Source organism: Saccostrea cucullata, unplaced genomic scaffold, assembly GCF_032062105.1.
Source record: "Saccostrea cucullata isolate Sc308-1 unplaced genomic scaffold, CSIRO_AGI_Scuc_v1 ctg172, whole genome shotgun sequence".
Taxonomy (NCBI): Eukaryota; Metazoa; Mollusca; class Bivalvia; order Ostreida; family Ostreidae; genus Saccostrea; species Saccostrea cuccullata.
The window spans coordinates 269,113-281,222 of NW_026932814.1; positions in this window are offsets into that span (position 1 = coordinate 269,113).

Consider the following 12,110-nt stretch of genomic DNA (forward strand, 5'->3'; position numbering starts at 1 on the left):
GTTTTGTTTTTAAGTACTTCTATGTCCTATATTGATTATAGATGCATGGAAAATGTTTCTAGTGTGTTTCATTGTATCAGTCAAAGTTTCAGATGCTGCAATTTCAGCATACCAAGTTAATGTTTTTGGTGCAGGTTAACAGTTTTGGTGCAGTTTTTGGAGTAGGTCTCATTTCCGAGTAACTATAAGCCCTATGTTGACCAAACTTGCATGTATGATACATCTAAGAATGCACACTACCAGACTTGCTTCGGATGCTGAATCTGACCTACAATTTCCGCATGAGTGAACAGGTTTATGTTTTTGGTGCAGGCCTCATTTCCAAGTAACTATGAGCACTATAATGACCAAACTTTTATGGATAATACATCTAAGGATGCATACTACCAGACTTGCTTCGGATGCTGAATCTGACCTATATTTTCCGGATGAGTGAACATGTTAAAATTTTTGGTGCAGGATTCATTTTCAAGTTACTATGAGCCCTATGTTGAGCAACCTTGCATGGATGATAAATCTTAGAATGCATACTACCAGACTTGCTTCGGATGCTGAATCTGACCTATATTTTCCGTATGAGTGAACAGGTTAAAGTTTTTGGTGCAGGACTCATTTTCAAGTAACTGAGCTTTTTAATGACCAAACTTTTATGGATAATACATCTAAGGGTGCATTCCACCAGACTTGCTTCGGATGCTGAATCTGACCTACATTGTTTGGATTAGTGAAAAGGTTAGTTTTTATAAAGGTTTCATTTCCAAGTAACTATGAGCCCTATGTTGAGCAAACTTGCATGGATGATACATCTAAGGATGCACCCCAATGAACTTGCTTCAGATGCTGAATTCGATATACATTTTCCAGATAATGGACCTGGTAAAAGTTATGGGTGCAGGTCTATTACCAAAAAACTATGGGGCTTATATAAACCAATTTTGCACAAATGATGCAACAAGGGATGAAAACTCCCAGACTTGCTTCAGATGCTGGATTTTAATCATGTTTTCATGATAAAGAACAAGTTTGAAGTTTTTATATAGGTCTATTCCAAAATATCAGATCAAAATTGCATAAATGTTGCATTTTTGGATATACACTTTTTGTTGGTTAATTGTGTGACTGCTTACTCAACGACAACATTCGTTGAGGTGAGCTCTGTAATCTCTGATTACCTTTTTTTTATAAGGTACTAGAACCAAATAATTTTTACTTTAATTATAATTACAAAAAAAAGTGTATATTGAACATGTTTATCTTACTGACAATTGAAAATTTGAACTACCCATGAATAATAAAAAGAGATAATTAATTATTTACAGTGAAATAAATGTAAATTACTTAAAAACAAAATTGAATTAAAATTTTTGTTATGCTTGAATCGAAGTGGTTGGATGCATGCTTATGAAAATAGTTTCAACGTTTTAAGGGGAGACAGGGCACATGTCACATGAGTAAAAAGACATATTACGTCATAATCGGTGATGATATACATGTTAAACGTTGTTAAAATAAAAAGTTCTTGAGTAATTTTATTCTAAATACTAAAATTGTTTTTTAAACATTTAATTTTAGACATTTTTATTAATAAAGTTTTTAATGATCTTGCCATCATTTAGATATTGTGAAGTTGTCCAATCCACACATTTGTTTCTCTTTACCCTGTAGTCTGACGTCAGTGACGTCATAGACGTAGTGTTTGAATTCTCAGTGCAGCGAGATCAAGTACACACACCCGTCATGATCAGTTTTATTTCATAATAAACAGGTCACAGTCAATGTATCAAAATAAATTTTTGAAGCAGATTTTTAAAAAATATTTTTTCGTGTTTAGTAGCAGATGTTCTCTCTATTTAGATAATTTTGAATGTTTATATTTTCGTGTGACGTCACAATTGATTTCCCGCACTCGGAAAATACAAACGTGAAGCGTTTTTATCATGCTTACGTCTAATTCAACGATGTCCTGTGCGATATTGAGGTAAGCTTCACCCTGTGATATTTATGCAGTAAATAATTACGATGAAGGACTGACATTCAATCATAAATTTGGAAATATTTATTGACAGAATTTTTTCCAAATGAGGTTTTTGCCGTTGAAGCTGCCTTGAAAAATGCAGAAATTATCCCACCCAAATACTATATAAAATTAAAACAATTGCTTTCAAATAATTTAAACACATGAATATTCTGAATATTTGAGTATATAGTGTTATCTATCATATTTATCGTTTGTGCGTAAAAATTCGCATTATGGACTTCGTTATGGGCCCGTAAACATGAAGTATCTAAACTCCATAAAAACTCTAAAGAGGTCGGTATTTGTGGGGCGATATTTTCAAATTAGTCAAGAAATCCCATGACAGGACCGTTTTAAAATGTTAAGTATTGAATTAGTAATATAAAAAATACGAAAAAAATTCATTGACAGGAATTTTTTCAGCTAAAGGTCCTGTTCCTCCTTAAAGGGACCAACTGGAGTTTCTATTGCGCAATATTTCGTGCGTCATAGTAAACTAGAGTGTATTTACTATTTTAAATACCTTTTTTACTTGATTAATAAAATTCAATAAAATTAAGAAATAACAAGTTGAAATATTTTTAAACTTACAATTTTTATCATTGATTTTTAAAACGATTTTTCATCTTATATATTAGTAGATAGATTGACGTCGTAATAGTGTTTTTGATGTTTTGATTAACTGACACTATTTAAGACGGGTTAATAAAATTGTTATAAATTTTTTTTTGTATAAATCTTTTGTACATGTATCCGTCATAATTGTAGGTATCAAAACAAAAAAAACAAACCAAAAACAAAACAAACAAACAAATAAACACACACACAAAAAAAGAACAGGACAATTCCTCATACTAGCAAAAGTAATGGTAATGTAAAGCATTACTTTAAAAATTAGAGAAATGGTAATTAAATGCCCAATTCTTTGGAAGTAATTGTAAAGTGAGGCACTACTTTACAATCCTGTTTACAACCCAAGCCTGTTAAACATTTAGGTAAAAAAACAATAAGTGATATCAATGGGATCAGGGTAATCGTGGGATCAAGTCAATAATTATTTGGCCTTAATGAAGATTTGGTTTTTTTAGCAGTTTCTTCCATGATATTTGAAAACTTCTGTCTGATTGGACTTCATCGTTGGAGATGTATAGGACTGGAACACCACGCCAATAACGCTGGAATGCAGGTATTTCTTAGTCATTAAGAAAAAGCCAAGGTAAGATCGTTTCATTATTATTTTGGCACTCCTACTAAGTACTAACATTTCCCTCCCCTCCCCCACTCTCAACACATCTTTTGTAATAGTTTCTTTTGTATTGTTTTCTGTTATGTTGTTTTTTTTTCTTTGTCTTTTGTCTAATTTCCTCTGTTCTTTGTTTGCCGGGACTTCATCAATGGAGATGGTGGGATAAGGACTTGGAGGAGGCTGGGCATATTGGATTGGAACAGCATGCCAACAACGCTGGAATGCAGGTATTTCTTAGTCATTAAGAAAAAGCCAAGGTAAGATCGTTTCATTATTATTTTGGGACTCCTACTAAATGCTAACATTTCCCTCCCCTCCCCCACTCTCAGCACATCTTTTTTAATAGTTTCTTCTGTTTTGTTTTCTGTTGTGTTGTTTTTTTCTTTGTCTAATTTCCTCTGTTCTCTCTTTGCCGGGACTTCATCGTTGGAGATGGTGGACTTGGAAGCAGCTGGCAGTTCATCGTTGGAGATGGCGGAATAAGGACTTGGAGGAGGCTGGGCATATTGGATTGGAACAGCATGCCAACAACGCTGGAATGCAGGTATTTCTTAGTCATAAGAAAGAGCCCAGGTAAGATCGTTTCATTATTATTTTGGCACTCCTACTAAATACTAACATTTCCCTCCCCTTCCGCACTCTCAGCACATCTTTTGTAATAGTTTCTTTTGTTTTCTGTTGTGTAGATTTTTGTCTAATTTCCTCTGTTCTCTCTTTGCCGGGACTTCATCGTTGGAGATGGTGGACTTGGAGGCGGCTGGCATTTCATCGTTGGAGATGGTGGGATAAGGACTTTGAGGAGGCTGGGTATATTGGATTGGAACAGCATGCCAACAACGCTGGAATGCAGGTATTTCTTAGTCATAAGAAAGAGCCCAGGTAAGATCGTTTCATTATTATTTTGGCACTCCTAATAAATACTAACATTTCCCTCCCTTCCCCCACTCTCAGCACATCTTGTGTAATAGTTTCTGTTGTTTTGTTTTCTGTTGTGTAGTTTTTTTCTTTGTCTAATCTTCTCTGTTCTCTGTTTGCCAGGACTTCATCGTTGGAGATGGTGGACTTGGAAGCGGCTGGCACTTCATCGTTGGAGATGGTGGGATAAGGGCTTGGAGGAGGCTGGGCATATTGGATTGGAACAGCATGCCAACAACACTGGAATGCAGGTATTTCTTAGTCATTAAGAAAAAGCCAAGGTAAGATCGTTTCATTATTATTTTGGGACTCCTACTAAATACTAACATTTCCCTCCCCTCTCCCACTCTCAGCACATCTTTTGTAATAGTTTCTTCTGTTTTGTTTTCTGTTGTGTTGTTTTTTTCTTTGTCTAATTTCCTCTGTTCTCTCTTTGCCGGGACTTCATCGTTGGAGATGGTGGACTTGGAAGCAGCTGGCAGTTCATCGTTGGAGATGGCGGAATAAGGACTTGGAGGAGGCTGGGCATATTGGATTGGAACAGCATGCCAACAACGCTGGAATGCAGGTATTTCTTAGTCATTAAGAAAAAGCCCAGGTAAGATCGTTTCATTATTATTTTGGCACTCATACTAAATACTAACATTTCCCTCCCCTTCCCCACTCTCAGCACATCTTTTGTAATAGTTTCTTTTGTTTTCTGTTGTGTAGTTTTTTCTTTGTCTAATTTCCTCTGTTCTCTCTTTGCCGGGACTTCATCGTTGGAGATGGTGGACTTGGAGGCGGCTGGCATTTCATCGTTGGAGATGGTGGAATTAAGGACTTTGAGGAAGCTGGGTATATTGGATTGGAACAGCATGCCAACAACGCTGGAATGCAGGTATTTCTTAGTTATAAGAAAGAGCCCAGGTAAGATCGTTTCATTATTATTTTGGCACTCCTACTAAGTACTAACATTTCCCTCCCCTCCCTCACTCTCAGCACATTTTGTAATAGTTTCTGTTGTTTTGTTTTCTGTTGTGTTGTTTTTTTTTTCTTTGTCTAATCTTCTCTGTTCTCTCTTTGCCGGGACTTCATCGTTGGAGATGGTGGACTTGGACATGGAGGGGGCTGGGCATATTGGATTGGAACAGCATCCCAACAACGCTGGAATGCAGGTATTTCTTAGTCATAAGAAAGAGCCCAGGTAAGATCGTTTCATTATTATTTTGGCACTCCTTCTAAGTACTAACATTTCTCTGCTCCCCCACTCTCAGCACATCTTGTGTAATAGTTTCTGTTGTTTTTTTTTCTGTTGTGTTGGTTTTTCTTTGTCTAATCTTCTCTGTTCTCTGTTTGCCGGGACTTCATCGTTGGAGATGGTGGACTTGGACATGGAGGAGGCTGGGCATATTGGATTGGAACAGCATGCCAACAACGCTGGAATTCAGGTATTTCTTAGTCATAAGAAAGAGCCCAGGTAAGATCGTTTCATTATTATTTTGGCACTCCTACTAAGTACTAACATTTCCCTCCCCTCTTCATTCTCAGTACATCTTTTGTAATAGTTTCTTTTGTTTTGTTTTTTCTGTTGTGTTGTTTTTTCTTTGTCTAATCTTCCCTGTTCTTTGTTTTCCAGGACTTCATCGTTGGAGGTGGTGGACTTGGACATGGAGGAAGCTGGGCATATTGGATTGGAACAGCATGTCAACAACGCTGGAATGCAGGTATTTCTTAGTCATAAGAAAGAGCCAAGGTAAGATCGTTTCATTATTATTTTGGCACTCCTACTAAGTACTTACATTTCCCTCCCCTCCTTCATTCTCAGTACATCTTTTGTAATAGTTTCTTTTGTTTTGTTTTTTCTGTTGTGTTGTTTTTTCTTTGTCTAATCTTCCCTGTCCTTTGTTTTCCAGGACTTCATCGTTGGAGGTGGTGGACTTGCACATGGAGGAAGCTGGGCATATTGGATTGGAACAGCATGTCAACAACGCTGGAATGCAGGTATTTCTTAGTCATTAAGAAAAAGCCAAGGTAAGATCATTTCATTATTATTTTGGCACTCCTACTAAGTACTAACATTTCCCTCCCCTCTCCCACTCTCAGCACATCTTTTGTAATAGTTTATTTTGTTTTGTTTTCTGTTGTGTTGTTTTTTTCTATGTCTAATCTTCTCTGTTCTTTGTTTGCCGGGACTTCATCGTTGGAGTTGGTGGACTTGGACATGGAGGGGGCTGGGCATATTGGATTGGAACAGCATGCCAACAACGCTGGAATGCAGGTATTTCTTAGTCATAAGAAAGAGCCCAGGTAAGATCGTTTCATTATTATTTTGGCACTCCTTCTAAGTACTAACATTTCCCTCCCCTCCCCCACTCTCAGCATATCTTGTGTAATAGTTTCTTTTGTTTTTTTTCTGTTGTGTTGTTTTTTCTTTGTCTAATTTTCTCTGTTTTCTCTTTGCCGGGACTTCATCGTTGGAGATGGTGGACTTGGAGGCGACTGGCACTTCATTGTTGGAGATGGTGGGATAAAGACTTGGAGGAGGCTAGGCATATTGGATTGGAACAGCATCCCAACAACGCTGGAATGCAGGTATTTCTTAGTCATTAAGAAAAAGCCAAGGTAAGATCATTTCATTATTATTTTGGCACTCCTACTAAGTACAAACATTTCCCTCCCCTCTCCCACTCTCAGCACATCTTTTGTAATATTTTTCTTTTGTTTTGTTTTCTGTTGTGTTGTTTTTTCTTTGTCTAATTTTCTCTGTTTTCTCTTTGCCGGGACTTCGTCATTGGAATGGTGGAAAGAGCCCAGGTAAGATCGTTTCATAATTATTTTGGTACTCCTTCTAAGTACTAACATTTCCCTCCCCTTCCCCACTCTCAGCACATCTTTTGTAATAGTTTCTTTTGTCTTGTTTTCTGTTGTGTAGTTTTTTTCTTTGTCTAATTTCCTCTGTTCTCTCTTTGCCGGGACTTCATCGTTGGAGATGGTGGACTTGGAGGCGGCTGGAAGTTCATCGTTGGAGATGGTGGGATAAAGACTTGGAGGAGGCTAGGCATATTGGATTGGAACAGCATCCCAACAACGCTGGAATGCAGGTATTTCTTAGTCATTAAGAAAAAGCCAAGGTAAGATCATTTCATTATTATTTTGGCACTCCTACTAAGTACTAACATTTCCCTCCCCTCTCCCACTCTCAGCACATCTTTTGTAATATTTTCTTTTGTTTTGTTTTCTGTTGTGTTGTTTTTTCTTTTTCTAATCTTCTCTGTTTTCTCTTTGCCGGGACTTCGTCATTGGAGATGGTGGACTTGGACATGGAGGAGGCTGGGCATATTGGATTGGAACAGCATGCCAACAATGCTGGAATTCAGGTATTTCTTAGTCATAAGAAAGAGCCCAGGTAAGATCGTTTCATTATTATTTTGGCACTCCTACTAAGTATTAACATTTCCCTCCCTTCCCCCACTCTCAGCACATTTTGTGTAATAGTTTCTGTTGTTTTTTTTTTCTGTTGTGTTGGTTTTTCTTTGTCTAATTTCCTCTACTCTCTCTTTGCCGGGACTTCATCGTTGGAGATGGTGGACTTGGAGGCGGCTGGCACTTCATCGTTGGAGATGGTGGGATAAAGACTTGGAGGAGGCTAGGCATATTGGATTGGAACAGCATCCCAACAACGCTGGAATGCAGGTATTTCTTAGTCATTTAGAAAAAGCCAAGGTAAGATCATTTCATTATTATTTTGGCACTCCTACTAAGTACAAACATTTCCCTCCCCTCTCCCACTCTCAGCACATCTTTTGTAATATTTTCTTTTGTTTTGTTTTCTGTTGTGTTGTTTTTTCTTTGTCTAATCTTCTCTGTTTTCTCTTTGCCGGGACTTCGTCATTGGAGATGGTGGACTTGGACATGGAGGAGGCTAGGCATATTGGATTGGAACAGCATGCCAACAATGCTGGAATGCAGGTATTTCTTAGTCATAAGAAAGAGCCCAGGTAAGATCGTTTCATTATTATTTTGGCACTCCTACTAAGTACTAACATTTCCCTCCCTTCCCCCACTCTCAGCACATCTTGTGTAATAGTTTCTTTTGTTTTTTTTTCTGTTGTGTTGGTTTTTCTTTGTCTAATCTTCTCTGTTCTCTGTTTGCCGGGATTTCATCGTTGGAGATGGTGGACTTGGACATGGAGGAGGCTGGATTGGAACAGGCATATTGGATTAGTCATTAAGAAAAAGCCAAGGTAAGAGTTTCATTATTATACTCCTTCTAAACTAACATTTCCCTCCCCTCCCCCACTCTCAGCACATCTTGTGTAATATTCTAATCTTCTCTGTTCTCTGTTTGCCGGGACTTCATCATTGGAGATGATGGAAAGGAGCATATTGGATTGGAACAGCAAGGTAAGATCGTTTCATTATTATTTTGGTACTCCTTCTAAGTACTAACATTTCCCTCCCCTCCCCCACTCTCAGCACATCTTGTGTAATAGTTTCTTTTGTTTTGTTTTCTGTTGTGTAGTTTTTTTCTTTGTCTAATTTCCTCTGCTCTCTCTTTACCTGGACTTCATTGTTGGAGATGGTGGACTTGGAAGCGGCTGGCACTTCATTGTTGGAGATGGTGGGATAAAGACTTGGAGGAGGCTAGGCATATTGGATTGGAACAGCATGCCAACAATGCTGGAATGCAGGTATTTCTTAGTCATAAGAAAGAGCCCAGGTAAGATCGTTTCATTATTATTTTGGCACTCCTACTAAGTACTAACATTTCTCTCCCCTCCTTCATTCTCAGTACATCTTTTGTAATAGTTTCTTTTTTTTGTTTTTTCTGTTGTGTTGTTTTTTCTTTGTCTAATCTTCCCTGTTCTTTGTTTTCCAGGACTTCATCGTTGGAGGTGGTGGACTTGGACATGGAGGAAGCTGGGTATATTGGATTGGAACAGCATGTCAACAACGCTGGAATGCAGGTATTTCTTAGTCATTAAGAAAAAGCCAAGGTAAGATCATTTCATTATTATTTTGGCACTCCTACTAAGTACTAACATTTCCCTCCCCTCTCCCACTCTCAGCACATCTTGTGTAATAGTTTCTTTTGTTTTTTTTTCTGTTGTGTTGTTTTTTTCTTTGTCTAATCTTCTCTGTTCTTTGTTTGCCGGGACTTCATCGTTGGAGTTGGTGGACTTGGACGTGGAGGGGGCTGGGCATATTGGATTGGAACAGCATGCCAACAACGCTGGAATTCAGGTATTTCTTAGTCATTAAGAAAAAGCCAAGGTAAGATCGTTTCATTATTATTTTGGCACTCCTACTAAATACTAACATTTCCCTCCCCTCCCCCACTCTCAGCACAACTTTTGTAATATTTTCTTTTGTTTTGTTTTCTGTTGTTGTTTTTTCTTTGTCTAATCTTCTCTGTTCTCTGTTTGCTGGGACTTCATCGTTGGAGGTGTTGGACTTTGAGGCAGCTGGCACTTCATCGTTGGAGATGCATGGAGAAGGACTTGGAGGAGGCTGGGTATTGGATTGGAACAGCATGCCAACAACGCTGGAATGCAGGTATTAGTCATTAAGGAATAACAGAGGTAAGATCTAACAACTCTAACAAGTCTTTCTAACAGACTTCAAATAAATTACTCTTAAAAACTACTTACAACTCATCCTAATAAACTTACAAATCATCGTAACAAGATACTAAAACTACTAACAGTCTGCTTAATGTTGTGTGACGCGTCTAGTGTGTTGATGTTAGTGACTGTTTGCTTGTCACCTCTTGCTTTCAGCCAATCACCACTGGCTAGCAACAATGCGAAAAGGGAAGGCATTTTTTTTATGTCTTCCCCTGCCAGTGCATAGCCTCTCCACAACAAGTCCTATGTGATTCCTCCACATGGAAGCAGACGGATACTGGGCACCTTTCGGTCCCAGGCTAAGTTCGCAAGGGTGCACAGTAAAATGAGTCATGAAAGCCTTGGATGGCACTTAATTCATCTAGAGGAGAACATTGATAATAACCACAAGCAGGAGACTGGATTGATATAAATGATGGCTATCTATCTTTATTTAAATAGAAGTGAACCATTGTCCATTATCTGGCATCGTCATCTTTCCTTCAGCAGTATAAAAAATGAAATGATTGTGCTTTCATTTTTAAGCAAAAATGTTTCTGAGAGGTCGTATTCTGAAAGAACTGTTTGATAATGTCATCGACCGTGATTTGTATAGCAAATTCTTGGCTCCAAATTAAAATATAAACAAATTACTATGCAGTTAAAAGAGTACCGACTGGAGGAGTCAATTATGTCTTGTAAAGTCAAAATATCAGCCTTGCGATTTAGATTACATCTACATCATTATAAACTGTTTCAGTGTGGGTTTTTGTCGTATTTTTGTTGTGTTCTGGCAGACTTGAACAAGTAAAACTGGACAGTTTTTCAAAACTTTAATTCATAAAAAGGGATGTTCCGTTCTTTATCTCTGATTTGGCAGAACAAAAATGACGTACCGCTACATTGGTTGCCATACTGCAACAAAAAATATGGAAAGCCAGTAAGAACTTTCAAAGAAATTTTAAATTGACAACAAATATAAAAGCTTCTCAGAATATGCAAATTCCTCGCACTTTTGGTGTTTTTGTGGTTGAGATATCATTATTAATAGTATATTGTGTCAGATATGAACGCCATATCTTACGCTATTCAAGAGTTTATCACAAGATTTTTTTTGGGGGGGGGGGGGGGGGTAGGTCAAACATGAAGGTCAAGGGGTCAGAAATCATAGCATGCTCGGAAATATCTTGCCACAAGTAATGCACAAATATGAAAGCCCTATCTCTTCTAGATCAAGTTATAAGGAAGAAATAACATTTTTGAAAAGTAGACCAAACTTTAAGGTCAAGATCGCATGGTCAAAATCATAGTCACTGTGTATGGATTAAGGAAGGACTTGTTACAGGTAATACAGTGTACATATGTATATATGCAAATGCTATCTCTTTTCATTCAAAATTTATGACCAATTTAAAGTATTGTTTAACTTTTTAAAAAGAAGGTCAAACTTTAAGGTCAGGTTCACGGGGACAAAAATTATAGTGTGTTTAGAAAAGTCTTGTCACAAGTATACAAATGTATAATATGAAAGACCTAACCCTCTCCATTCAAAAGATACGACCAAGGTTAAAGTAGTGACAGGTCGACGGACAGACTAATTGACAGGGAGACGAGTGTGCTTTAATGTCCACTCGCTTTTGCGAAAGTGGGGGACAAGAAAGGAGAAAGGAGGCAGCCCCCTTCCCCTTGCCTAATGAAAGCAAAATTTGTATTATTGGAGGATATTGTCATGTTTCATACTTTATGATGTTTAATTCCATGAAAAACGTATTGCATCATAAATCATGGGAAAGAGGATGGATGGGTAAAATTTTCCTCACATGCCAAGAAAACTTGTGCGTTAAGATGGAGAAGAGTACTAAATGGGTAGACGTTACCTGATTGGCTATGTAAATATTTTCATTTTGAAGTAAAAATATTAATGATTGAGATAAACGATGGAATATAGGAATATTACAGAGAAAACAGAAATATCAGGAGAGATCGTAGGAATGGGGCTTGGTATTTTTTGGCAGTGTCATTTACTGCCGATCGCTACACTATACATTTTAAACTGCAATTTTGCCCTATAAACGCCATGGGACCCTATATTTTTTTCCTGTGCTGTTTTTTTTTATAGTGCTTAGAATAAAGTATTAAGGTATTGTACCGGTAATTGACCAAAGAAATCGAACTTAGGCAATTGTAGTCCCATACTTAAATTTTTTCCTTTTGATTTTTTTTTCAATTTCCTTCCAATCTAGTTTTAAAATTTTGGTAGCAGTACCTGGGATATTTTCTGTAATTTGTAAATCAATAAAGGTTTTTGCCGAACTTATCCAGATCCAGGAACTTTTCTCAGGGC